This window comes from Peromyscus maniculatus, chromosome 20 (assembly GCF_049852395.1).
Source record: "Peromyscus maniculatus bairdii isolate BWxNUB_F1_BW_parent chromosome 20, HU_Pman_BW_mat_3.1, whole genome shotgun sequence".
In the NCBI taxonomy this organism is placed as follows: Eukaryota; Metazoa; Chordata; class Mammalia; order Rodentia; family Cricetidae; genus Peromyscus; species Peromyscus maniculatus.
This window is the reverse complement of record NC_134871.1, coordinates 41,575,229-41,589,008: the sequence shown is the minus strand read 5'-3', so window position 1 is coordinate 41,589,008 and position 13,780 is coordinate 41,575,229. Positions and strand designations below refer to the sequence as shown.

General features: G+C 43.8%; 2 pseudogenes; both read left to right on the top strand.

Annotated features, from left to right (window-relative positions):
* Positions 1–6,297: 6,297 nt before the first annotated feature.
* Positions 6,298–7,076, top strand: LOC143269671 (transcription initiation factor TFIID subunit 8 pseudogene; annotated as a pseudogene).
* Positions 7,077–8,333: 1,257 nt separating this feature from the next.
* On the top strand, positions 8,334–9,173 carry LOC143269670 (transcription initiation factor TFIID subunit 8 pseudogene; annotated as a pseudogene).
* Positions 9,174–13,780: the final 4,607 nt, after the last annotated feature.

Here is a 13,780-nt window from a genome sequence, read left to right as displayed (position 1 = left end):
GAGATCCATGGAATATCAACGCAGCACAGAAAAACCTGAGCTAACAGCAAAAACGGTGCGGTTTAAAATATTACTATAACTAAAAAGGTCTGTCTGTGAGAACAAAAGTTACAGAGACGCTTGTTTGAACAAAAATTAACTGCAAAAAGTTTTGGTTGAAAAATGTCTCTTCATATTTGGAAGTGAAAGCCTAATACCAGAATTTATTTCTTGTTTGAACTTAAAATGAGATAAAATTACAAAAACATTTTGGTTATGGATTTCTTCAAATTTGGAAGGCTAGTACCAATATTTATCATTGAATTTTGGTACTTAAATGAAATGAACAATAGAGATTTCATTGCAATGGGACAATTTTGAGCTTACTTATAGTAATGACCTAGGAACGGTTTTCTGGAATTGGGTTAAAAATGGAACTGTTTAAATGAAGAAATGTATTTCTACTTAGGATCAAGATGCAATTTTGTGTATGCATATATGCTTTATTAACTGGAGATTTATGAATTGTTTTGTGGAACTGTTTTTGTAGAAATGGAATTACTTATGGAACTGGTTTTGTGTTACAAATGGAGCTGTTTAAACAGAAAAGTTTGGGTTTTCTAACTAGGCTTGAGATTTTGCTTAAAAATTATAAAGAAAAGGAGGAGCTATGAGATTGAATTGTGTTCGCAGGAACCTATTGATATTAATGCACCCTGGCTTTGTGGAATTGAGGAAATGTTTAAGTTTGATGTGAATACATCGAAGTTTTTCCTATGTTCTGTTAACAAGAAAATTCAAATGACTGAGTTAAAGTTGTAAGACGGAGAAAATTGTTAACTATATATAGCACCATATATGCTAATTCTAATGGTTCTGTTAAGAGTTTGCTTTGAGTTGTAAGATGGAGAGAATTGTGACTATGTATAGCGATATTTATGTTAACCTGTTAATGGTAATGATGAATCTAAGGGATTCTTTAAGTTTGTAGTCGCCTTAAGAGTTTTGGTTTAGAAAGGGCTTGAGGCAGCTAAGACTGCTGTGGTCACCTTGGACCTAATTCAAAAGAGAAATGCCATCTGTATCATCCTCTACTCCCATACTGGGAGGTGTAACAGCTATGGAGATTGCTGTAAGCCATTAATAGTTATTTTTTTTATATATTAAGAAGGGGGGACCTGTGGGATCCCGTTCTGGGGTTCCTCCTGGCTTTACCCAGCAGGTCCGAATAGAGGATGATCAGGACCACGGGCCTGAGTGCAGATGTCTGAGATGGTCTGCACTTGGCTGTGCTGGGGGAGGAGGTCTTTTGCTCCACCCTTTGGTGTCTCTATAAACACCTGGGGCACAAACAGTCAGGGTCCATTGGAATAGGTTTCAGGCCCTCTGGGGGCTATCTTTTATTTTCCATCTCTTTATCTCCACAATCTAAATCTTTCTATCTAATATTTCCTGTTGCTTGCACTCAAGAAAACTCTGGGGAACTGTGGGGTTGGTGAGTAAAAAGCCCCACAGAATGGAGCCAAGAACAGGGACAAAAAAAGAGGGGGGGACCTAAAGACAAATGAACAGGGACTAAAGATAAAGGAAAAGAATAGTTTTTTTTTTTTTTTTTTTTTTTTTTTTTTTTTTTTTTTGGTTTTTTCGAGACAGGGTTTCTCTGCGTAGCTTTGCGCCTTTCCTGGAGCTCACTTGGTAGCCCAGGCTGGCCTCGAACTCACAGAGATCCGCCTGGCTCTGCCTCCCGAGTGCTGGGATTAAAGGCGTGCGCCACCACCGCCCGGCAAGAATAGTTTTATTACAGAGTTTTTGGTGAAAGTGTGAGTGAGCCCTGCCAGTGGAAAGTGGCATGCCCTGTGTTATGGAATATATATATATATTATTATATATATATAATATTATTGAGGGGCCGGGGTTTTATCCTCAAGAGAAGAGGAAAACAGACTGGAAGGATGTCCAATGCTGCAGCGCAAATTTATGTTCTGTCAAATTTTTCTATCTTCTATCCCTTTCTCAATTTCTATCTGTAGTAATATAGTGTAGGAAAAACAAGTGTAAGATCACATAGAAAAAAATAAGTAAGGCAACTAGACAGAAAACCTCTTCAGTTTTCTAACTTTGGGGGCTATGAACACAAACTGGGGAAAATCTTTCTTTGAGCTTTACATGGGTAATAAAAACGCTCTTCTTTGAGCTTATGGGGAAGAAAAAGTTTCCTATCTAAGCTTTTGACCTGGGGACAGCTGAAATGCTAAATCCAGCTGGTAGGAGAATGTGATTTCTCTGTGAGGCAAAAATGTGGGTGTAAGAAGTCAAAAAGTTTAAAGTTCAGAATTTTGGGAAAAGTTGGTCTTTGTCTCTCTTGGAAAAAAAACCTTAAATTATAAAGCTTTTCTTGGAAAATTTGGGGGGGAAAATCTCTCTATAAAGCCTTAATTTTTCTCAAAAACTCTCTTTAAAAACTTAAAAACTAAAACCTTTAACTTCCTCAATGACAAAAATTAGAATCACCTGAAGATATTAGTATGGGAATCACCTGTGAATAGTTCTAAGGGAAAACAACAAACCTCTTAAGACAGCAAAACCTCTCTAACTTCTTTCTTTCTTTCTTTCTTTCTTTCTTTCTTTCTTTCTTTCTTTCTTTCTTTTTTTTTTTTTTTTTTAGATTTATTTATTTTTATGTATACAATGTTCTGTCTGCCTGTATGCCTGCAGGCCAGAAGAGGGCACCAGATCTCATTACAGATGGTTGTGAGTCACCATGTGGTTGCTGGGAACTGAACTCAGGACCTCTGGAAGAACAGTCAGTGCTCTTAACCTCTGAGCCATCTCTCCAGCCCTAACTTCTCTTTCAAGCTTTAAAAATCCTCCCTGCAATCCAGGAGGCAAGGATGGAATTCCTAAAACCCTCTCTTCTAAGCTCTGCTTCTTCAAGCTAGTAAAAGACAATGGGTCAAAGTCCCTTGAGGGAAATGCTTGGGAGAGTGTGGGTGAAGAGCTACAGTGCCCAATGGGGCAAGAAACTGTTTATGTGGGAAAAGCAAAAAAGCCAAGACTTTCCAGTTACAGCTGAGCTGAGGCATCAAGGGTTTTATTTCTGAGTGAGCTATGAAAAGGTGCTCCTAGACTTCCTAATGCAAAGATCCCCTGAAGCATTGTATCCTTGCTTCTGACCAAACACCCAGAGGCCACTGGCCAGTGTACACTCTGAGTTGAAGTGCAATTCGGGAATACTAAGGTTCCTGCAGTTGTAAACTTACTGGAGCACACAGCTGGGCAGGAAGGTGCAGGACCCATGGAAAAACGGCTAATGAACAACAAAAGCTAAAGCCAGTGGGAACAGCATAGTTGCCTGCTTTCCTACAAGTCCCGGGTTGATAGGTCCACAGCTGCAAAAAGAAACCTGAGAAAAGATTTTCTATCAGAGAAAAGACCTTTCTGGGAGAGAAATAAAGCTGAACTGTGTCTGAAGCAGTTGTGCTGCCAAGTCGGAATGCTTTCAGGGAAAGAGCCCAGCCAGGGCAGAACAGAACTATCCAGGAGTAAAGCTTTCTTTTCAGTCAGAGAAAGCATCTCTTTGAGAAAAGCTTTGTTTCAACTAACTCCTGTTGAGATGAGGGAGTGTAACCCTGAGGGGTGATTGCCTTTGGCATAAGCTCTGTTCTTGAGCACCCAAACAGAACCCATTAGGGGACTGGGCCAGGTGAAGGCCTGATGAGGCAAAACACCTGTCCTAATGGGAGTTTAGAAATGGCAAAACCCGCACTTGTTAGATTTGCAGTCCTTACGCAAACCACACAGACCCTGGAAAGAAAACAGAAACGGACAAAAAGCCCCTACCTTCTGTAGCAGGGAAAGCCGCCACTGTAGTGTCAAAAACTGTTTCTGGGGCAGAGGGGATAAACTGAGACCAAACTGGGAACTGACTCTCTGAATAAATGGAGAAGGGACAGATTCCTCCCCAGAAAATGCATGACCTGACAAAGATGCTAGAATTTGAGCCTGAAGTGTGTGTGTGGGGGGGGCGGGGCAGGTAGGAGCCCCTACCTCCAAAGGCAGCTAGCAAAGGAACAGAGCAGCCTGAGATCTGAAGCTCTGCATCTGGGGGGAAAGGAACAAGCAAAATGAGGATAAAAATCAGTGGGAGAAAATCTCTCTGAAGGAGCTATGGAAAAACTATTGTAAATGTTTTTGTTTTTCTGGCTGGCTAAGGCAAACACAAGCCCAAAGGAAAGTTGCTATCAGGAAAGCCAGCCTCAATGCAAGCTAATATGGCACTTGGAGTTCTGATTCCGGGGCCAATGTCAAATAAAAGAGAGACACCTGTTAACGCCAGAAGAGGAGAGAACAGAAATCGTTCAATGTCCCCTAATTGAAAACTTAAAACTCTTGGTTCAAATCTCTCTGTTGCAAAAGCAAAAACTTCTAAACAAGTCCGGTAAAAGGGACCCCAATAGAACTATGGGAAATGGAGTCCATAAGCTAGCTCTTAACAGTGAGCTGATGAAGAGAAATGCATTCTGGGAAATGTAGGATTTCAGCTAAAGATGTCGATACTGTCCAAAAACTTTTCAGCTCAGAATGAATTTTCTTCTCAAAGCATTGCTAGGAAGCTTTATCTTACCTCTTGAGAACTCAGATCACACAAAAAGCTACCTATAAGAGCAAACAAGCCACTTTAACATCCTTAAAACAAGGGAAAGCAGTTTATACACTGAACAATGTCTTAGATATGAAGAAATTTATGTTGAAATTAAAAAAGTTCTTTGCCTTTTGAACAACCTGCCTACAATGAGTAATTCCTTCACAAATCTAATAAGGGAGACAGGGAAACAGGCATTCAAAAAGAAATGACTGCTTTATAGATGGGAAACAAACTTAAGAAAATCTAGCTGTCTTACAAAAGAGTTGCTTCCCCTGAAAGTTTCTTATAAAAAAATCAATTGTAAATATTACAGCTGCTAATAACATCAGGAGTTAAAGCTAATGAAATGAAAATACTAAATCCTGAAAATGCTTTTTCTCAATGTAAGCTAATGAAGAATTTGCTTCATGAAAGAACATCTATGTTCTTGACTCCTTTGAATAACAGTCTTGGTAAAAATATTGGAACTAACAACAATCAAGTCAAAATGTTTCAACAAATTCAAGACGCTATTCCACAAAAGAAAGCTGCCATGCTTATGGGCCATATTAGAGCTCACTCCAATCTTCCTGGTCCTTTAGCTGAGGGTAATGCAATGGCTGATAAGTTAACCAAGATAGTAGCATTATCCCAAGTGGAAATGGCTCAACAGTCACATGCTCTTCTCATCAAAATAGCAAAAGCTTAAGAAAGCTTTTCAGTCTTACCAAATAAGTAGCTGGTCAAATAGTTGAACGATGTGGGATATGTCCAAAATATTTTCCTGTTCCTCACTTAGGGTTAAACCCCTGAGGTCTTCTTCCTCATCATGCATGGCAAATGGATGTTACTCATATTGCAGAATTTGGCAAATTAAAATATCATAAGAAACCATCTCATTTCTAAAGGACTTGGAGAGACAGCCACTGTGCTGACCAGAGAGGCTGACTTGCCCATGACTGCAGCTTCACACTCTTCTGCCTTCACCCCTGTGACTGCTGCTGCTTCTCCTGTCTCTCTTCCCTGGACCCCTCGGATTGCCAATGGCATTGCAAGTCAACTGGGCAGTCATGTTGCTGTGGGTGCTTCTGCCCCTTCTCCCCCGCCCCCAAGCTCATCCTTGGCCATGCACAGCCCAGGATACATTGGCTTTGCCTGGCACATCATATGCAGGTAACTCCTTTGATTGGCAGGATCAGTTTTATGAGAGAGAGGCCATCACTGTGCAATGGCAGGAAAGTTCAAGTGTTGCAGCAGAAGTCAGACCAAGGTGCTTACAGGCAGAGCCCTGTTGTAAAAACACAATTGGATAGACATCTTCCTTCCCCACCAACACTGGACAGTATCACAGAGCATCTTATAGAGCAACATGCTCAATGCAAGAACCCCATTGCCACGTGTCCACCTTTTTCTCTCTTTACTCCTCACCAGTGTCCTGAGCCAAAACAGGCGGCAAGTGCCAATCAACTTTACCTCTAGGCTAAACAGCAGGGCATTGTTTCCAAAATATGGAGGAGTAGATGGCAGATGCTTTGATAGGCATCTTATCTTCATCAGGTTTCATCCTATTTCAGTGTTCCGGGAAGCTCATGAGTATGAGAGTGGCTTTACCTGTTGTGCATTCTCAGCCCAGGAGGGGTTCCTGATGCTTGAGTCCACTAAACCTGCTGATAACTATCACCTGGCCTGGAGGAGGACTCTACAAGTGGTTGTGAGTTCCTTGCTGACAGAGGCAGGATTTGAGAGCGCTGAGAAAGCATCTGTGGAAACATTGACAGAGATGCTACAGAGCTACATCTCAGAAGTCGGGAGAAGTGCCAAGTCTTACTGCGAGCACTCAGCCAGGACCCAGCCCACACTGTCGGATGTCCTGGTCACACTGGTTGAAATGGGCTTCAGTGTGGACATTCTTCCTGCTTATGCAAAACGGTCTCAGAGGATGGTCATCACTGCACCTCTGGTGACCAATCAACCAGTGACAGCCAAGGCCCTCACTGCAGGGCACAGTAGACCCCACCCACCACACATCCCCAGCCGTTTTCCTAAGTTTCCAGATCCCCACACCTACATCAAAACTCCCACATACCTTGAACCAGTATCTGACTACCAGGTCCTGAGAGAGAAGGCTGCATCTCAGAGGAGAGATGTGGAGCGAGCTCTCACCAACTTCATGGCCAAGACAGGCAAGACCCAGAGTCTTTTCAAGGAGGATGTCCACACTTTGCCCTTGATTGCTGCCAGACCTTTCACCATCCCCTACCTCACAGCCTTGCTTCAACCTGAGCTGCAGATCCAGCAGATGGAGGAGACGGACACAGAGAACATCACTCTTCCTATCAGTTCCAAGAATTCTAGAGCTGAGAAGGAGAACCCCTCCTTGTCTGGCAGCTGGAACAGAGAGGGCAGCATCATGGATAACCAATATCTGCAGCCTGTGAAGAAGCCCAAGATCTGCAGGAAGTCCCTCTGTTGAGCTGAGATGGAAACTGCACTCAAAGGGGGAAGATACTGCTTTCCGGGGGTGGGTGGGTGGGGGGGAATTGGGGAGGTGCGGCGTGTGAAATCAGAGAGAAGAAGACAGTGAGTTCCTTTTGGCCCTGCCCTTTCTGGATCATTTTAGGAGCAGCCTTTTATGAAGACAACTTGTTTTACCTACAGGCCAGTGACTTCCTTGATTAAATCACAGGACTTGATTCCTTTGACACCTGAACTGTCAGGGAAGGCGGGAGGGAGAAAATAGTCGGTCGCCCTCTGCACTGCTGGGAAGAATTCCAGTTCAGAACCTCATGGTCCAAAGCAATTGTAGAGTTGTTCTGACTTCTGAGTCCTCATTCCCCAAGGAGGCAGAAGGCCATCCTGCTGGGAGAGTTAGCCTGCAAAGCAGCCGAGTTTTGTCAGCTCTTGAACAGAGTTGGAGGCCCTAGAAACAAGTGCCAGCTTGCTGCAGATTCAAAGAACAGAGAGCTGGGGGTTTCCTTGGGTCCCTCTGGAAACTTGAGCTTCTCCCTAGCACAACACAGTACTTTCCAAATCCTCAAGATAAGGTCTTTATTGCCTTCACATTCCCAATAAATTGTGTGCCCTAAGAGAACTTATCTGGGTTCAGAGAACAGAACTGCCACTAGATTAGACAGAGGTCAGAAAATGGTGGCACCCAGGCCTTTAATCCTATCACTTTGGAGGCAGAGGTCAAGGCCACACAGGGTACAGTCAGGCATGATGAGACACACCTTTAATCCCAGCACTTGAGATCACAAGTCTTGTTTGGGAAAGACACTCCCCTTAAATCCCAGGAAGAAACTTGAGGCAGCAGAGAGGCATATAAGCATCACGACCAAGAATTAGAGGCAGTTCAGCTGAGATCCATTCAGGTTAGGACTCAGAATCGTTCACTGTCTGATGCTTCATGGAAATAGGATTCAATCAGGAGTTGAGAGGTGAGGTTAGCTGTGGCTTGTCCTATTCCTCTGAACTCTCAGTCCTTCACTCAAATATCTGGTTTCCAATTTTTTATTTTTTGTTTTGTTTTTTGAGATAAAGTTTCTCTGTGTAGCCTGACACATTTTCAGGACTCCACTCTGTAGCCCAGGCTGGCCTCAAACTCACAGAGATGAGCCTGACTCTTCCTTAGGAGTGTGGCACTACCTCCTGGCCGTTTTTAGATTCCTATTACAGGGCAGTAGAGGAGAGCAAGATGGCCCACAAGGTGGCTGGGCCTGGTGGCCCCAGAATGAGATCAGGAGGCAAAGAGTCCACTAACCCTGCTGATAACTATCATCTGGCCTGGAGGAGGACTCTACAAGTGGTTGTGAGTTCCTTGCTGACAGAGGCAGGATTTGAGAGCGCTGAGAAAGCATCTGTGGAAACATTGACAGAGATGCTACAGAGCTACATCTCAGAAGTCGGGAGAAGTGCCAAGTCTTACTGTGAGCACTCAGCCAGGACCCAGCCCACACTGTCGGATGTCCTGGTCACACTGGTTGAAATGGGCTTCAATGTGGGCACTCTTTCTGCTTATGCAAAACGGTCTCAGAGGATGGTCATCACTACACCTCTGGTGACCAATCAACCAGTGACAGCCAAGGCTCTCACTGCAGGACACAGCAGACCCCACCCACCACACATCCCAAGCCATTTTCCTAAGTTTCCAGATCCCCACACCTACATCAAAACTCCCACATACCTTGAACCAGTATCTGACTACCAGGTCCTGAGAGAGAAGGCTGCATCTCAGAGCAGAGATGTAGATCGAGCTCTCACCAACTTCATGGCCAAGACAGGCAAGACCCAGAGTCTTTTCAAGGAGGATGTCCACACTTTCCCCTTGATTGCTGCCAGACCTTTCACCAACCCATACCTCACAGCCTTGCTTCCCCCTGAGCTGCAGATCCAGCAGATGGTGGAGACAGACACAGAGAACGTCACTCTTCCTATCAGTTCCAAGAATTCTAGAGCTGAGAAGGAGAACCCCTCCTTGTCTGGCAGCTGGAACAGAGAGGGGAGCATCATGGATAACCAATATCTGCAGCCTGTGAAGAAGCCCAAGATCTGCAGGAAGTCCCTCTGCTGAGCTGAGATGGAAACTGCACTCAAAGGGGGAAGATACTGCTTTCCTGCAGTGGGGGGTTGAAATCAGAGAGAAGAGGACAGTGAGTTCCTTTTGGCCCTGCCCTTTCTGGATCATTTTAGGAGCAGCCTTTTATGAAGACAACCTGTTATAACTACAGACCAGTGACTTCCTTGATTAAATCACAGGACTTGATTCCTTTGACACCTGAAGTGTCAGGGAGGGTGGTATGAAGAAAACGGCCAGCCGCCCTCTGCCCTGCTGGGAAGACTACTACAAAATGTATCTTCCAGGCCCGGATCCCTATGGATCAACCACAAGGATCAAGACATTGATTTATGAGACCACACCCTCATTCTCACTTTCTCTCTGCACCTGGGCCCCAAGATCCCTGCTGAGCTGATGACTTTGTATCCCTCATCATGTTAGGCACAAGCCTGTACTGCAAATTTGATCTGTGGCTGGCAGGAGAGAGGTGTCTGTGTATTAATAAAGGTGACAACAGCCATCAGAGCAGCCTTCACCCTTTGACTAGCATTTGATTAGAGCTGACAGCAGAGGGGAACATCCCCCTTGGAACATGGGCCTTGGAGCAACCTTCAGGAACTTCTGGGATCAATGACCAGAACCTGCAATATAGTTAGGTCACTCAGGACTTGGTAGAGGAGCCATAGATTATAAGCACCAGTAAGATGACTTAGTAGGGGGTGGGGTGGGACTTGTTTTGAAGGCTAGACTTAGCTGAGAAATATAACTGGTCCTGGAAAGCCACATTCTCACTCACTGGAGGGAGTCTGCTGAGAGGGTCCTTCTCAATCCATGCATTTGTCAAGAAGCAAGTGACAATCGGCCTGTCCCACTCCCTGGAGAGAAATGCCATCCCTCACTTTCCCCACTAATCATGAATCCTGCCTCATGGAAGATACTGGCAAACTGGCTGGTCTTGAGAAGAGAGATTTAAAAACCAAACCCAAGGAAGAGTGGTGGGGACAGGTGGAAACTGACATACAGAGCATCAGTCCTTCCTTGGATTGGAATGCTGAGCCAGTGTTGAATTTCTCTCTCCACACTCCACCTTGGCAGCGGCTTCTCCTCTTTCTCACTTCACTCCCTCACCCCACCCCCGTGTTTGTTTTGGAGACAGGGTCTCGCTCTGTAGCCCAGGCTAAGCCAGAAGTCACTGTGTATCCCAGGCTCAGTGATTCTCCTGCCTTGTGCTATGATTACAGGGGTGAGCCATCAAGCCTGTCTTCCAGTAATCAGGCAAGGAGGCTCTGCCTTCCTTGCTGCTCTCTGGAGACTTTGATCCCTTGCCTGGGGGAAAACAGCTCTGTGGCTGGAACTGAAGGAAGGACTAGGAATGGTGAGAAAGTGAGTTTCCTTGGCCCTGGACCAGACAGGGGTGTTCTCATGGAGACTCAGAACTTCCAGGTCAGAACAGGAAGAATGTCTGTGGATTTGGAGAACGTCTGATATACTTGGCAACTCAGGACCCATTCAATTGAAATCCAGTCTCCATGTCAGGCACACCTTGCTGTCCCCAGTGCTTCTAGTCAGCACGTCTGTATTTCTGCACCATTATCATGGTCTGAAGCCCACACCTCTTGAACATGTTGTGTGAGGTGGGAGTGGGAGGGGCCTGCTGCTGCTGCCCCTGACCTTGTAACTGCACCACTGTGATTACTCTTAGAGAGGTGCTGGACAGGGACCTGAATCTTGTTATCTTGACATATATAATTCTCAATGTATATCTATATATTTCTAGTTTTAATTAGTTTGGAGAGTCTTCTTAGAGGGAATAATAAAATGTGATTTATGAAAAAAAGACTCGTGTTACAGAGAGGGTACTTTCTTTCTAATTTATTTTCTCACTCCCTTCTTCCTCTTACCACAAGTACAAAAAAAGGACACATGGCCTGAAAGGATAGAATGTGGCATGGTGCTATGTCAGGTCTGTAAGGCTAAAAGAACTGATCCTAGGAGGGCATAGGCATTGTCCAGTTTTCAATGTCAGAAGAATACCATAGAACGACGAGACTGGGAACAGTGAGTCAATTGGATGCTGGGTGTCAATTTAACTGGCCTCCCCTAAAGCAATTCATACAGCGGGCTTTCCCCATTAAACCTAGACTTTCAATTCTTTTTCTGTTTTGTTTTTGAGACAGTTTCTCTCTGTAAGGTTTGGAGCCTGTCCTGTAACTCATTCTATAGACCAAGCTGGCCTCTAACTCAGAAATCTGTTTGGTTATGTCTCCCAAGCGCTGGGTTTAAAGGCATGTACCCACACCACCACCCAGCATTCTTAATTTGGTTTGATTTAGAGTACTGCACCAGGGGAAGGGTGGAATGGCTTAATATCATTGTATAGAAACCTTTCAGCTTGCAACTTAGCACATACACCACAAGCTCCATCGCAACAGTCCACCATACCACATCAGGCACAGCCTGACTGGTATCACACCAATAAATCATTATGATGAGGCATTGAGACCAAAGCCAAATATGGATGAGGAAAGACCAGAGAATTGCAAGCACTAGGTATAGATTGAGCTGTCATTCCATCAGGCTGAGAGTTGTGCCTAGATCGAGAACCCCATAGAGACCTCTACATACAAGCATAGTGAAATATAAAATTAAGGCTTTAATTCAGGATCTTTGAGAGCAATACAAGCCTAGGCAGGGACTTTGTCCAACACATCCAATGCAGTGGAGGCTGGATGAAGTACCCGGCCTGAATTGTGCACAGCTTTTAAAGGCTAAACCCACATGATTACAATAGCAAGGGATTTCCATATATGTACATTTTTGATTGGCTTCTTTCTAGGGACTTTCCAAATATCTTGGTTTAATCTTACCTATAAAAGTGTGATTGCCCATCACCTTTACTCATTAGCTGCCCTCAGGTAGGGACATTCTGTGGTTAAACAATCACCATGAAGACCATGATTGGGACATTCCATGGCCACACAGTCATCATCACATGATTGTTATTCTGTCAAAATAGAGGAGCTTGCGTTACACATTACCCCTTCTCATGAGCCTAATGGAAGCCAATCATTGGTTTTGGGTAGTTAGCTAGTAAGAATCTCTCTCTAATAATGGCCATGTATAGTTGGCCAACTTGTCTCTATGCCAGGGAGTTTCCTTTTGACCCAGCATTTCAACCATTTCTGAACAGGGAACATGGGATGATGTATTCTCTTCTGTAACTGTTTGAGCTGGCATTGGGGCACCATTTTCAGCCCCCCCCCCAAAAAAAAAAGCTGAAAGATAGGTCAACGGCTGGGCAATGGGGCATTTGTCAGAAGCATGTGGCTCTCTGACCCTGTAGAGTCAGGGAACAATCAGGTTGGCTGGGCTGATCCACATCAGCTTTCAGCAAGTCCAGAGCTCACAATCATCTGGAGCAGTGGAATCCACAGCTGAAACTTGGAGGAGTCTGCCAACCAAGTATAAATCTGTTGAGACAAACTTAAACTAGGAATAGAAGTTAAAATTTAAGAACTTATTTGGAATTCTTAGGCCCATATCCTTAGTAATTGGAAAGAGCAGGAATCCCAAGACCAGGAGAGAGAGAAAATACCATCCTTAGGAATAAGCTGTAAATATCTGGGGGCTTTCTGATCTGTCTGGAGTGGATCCAAGTTTTGTGACTCTTTTAACTCTCTGAGGCCTACACAAAATATCTTCTAAAAGAACATAAAGATTTTAGATACATTAGTATATCCTATCTGTCCTGAAATCCATATCATATCAAAGCAGGTAATAGGTATCTGTAAAACATCAGGAGTGGACTCATACCTCTGAGTTCCAATAAGAACAACAGATTTGGATTAAAGTGGGTGCATTTTCTTTCTGTCCAGAGAACCAGGTATTAATTGGGCAGAGATTTGTGGCCTGATGAGAAGCACTTTTAGATTTCTATTTAGATGAAAACTAAAATAAATCTAAAATGTTGAGCTTGTGGCTGAACAGTCAGTAGTCATTGCTCTATCAGCTTATCAGAATTCATTAAAAGTTAAGCTCTAAACTGTTATATCATAGAACAGGAAAGCAATCTGAAACATTTTTTTGTCTTAAATCATTTTTTTAGATCCTTCAGCTTAGCTTTCATATTCTTATACCCTTCTTAGATTTTTATTTGAACCTTTATGACTTATTTAACTTTTATATATTAGAACATTTTCTTAAAAATGAGCTAACAATGTGGCTATAGTCTTGTAGAAGGATCTAGTTGTCTGATGCTGTCAAGCTGACAAGTCATAGCTACCCTAGCCATCAGTACTATCAGAGATCTGAGAAGGATACTTTGTATCTGAGTACAGACTAAGCAGCTTCCAATCCTATAAAGGACAGGGACCAGTCCATACCCAGGTCACCATAGTGTTGGACACACCATTCAGAACAGTATAGATCTTCATTTGCCATCAGTCTCATAAGGCAGAGGGTTTTTTTCCCTGTGTAATAGGGACAAGGAAGACTGGCTTTACTTTGTAACAGCAAAATGGTGCAATGAATTTCAGTGTCCTGCTTCTTGTTCACAGTCTGGCCTTGGTCCTGGCAGCAGGCAGAGCATTGGGGCATCTTGCCCTGTTGTCAGTGTTGTAGTA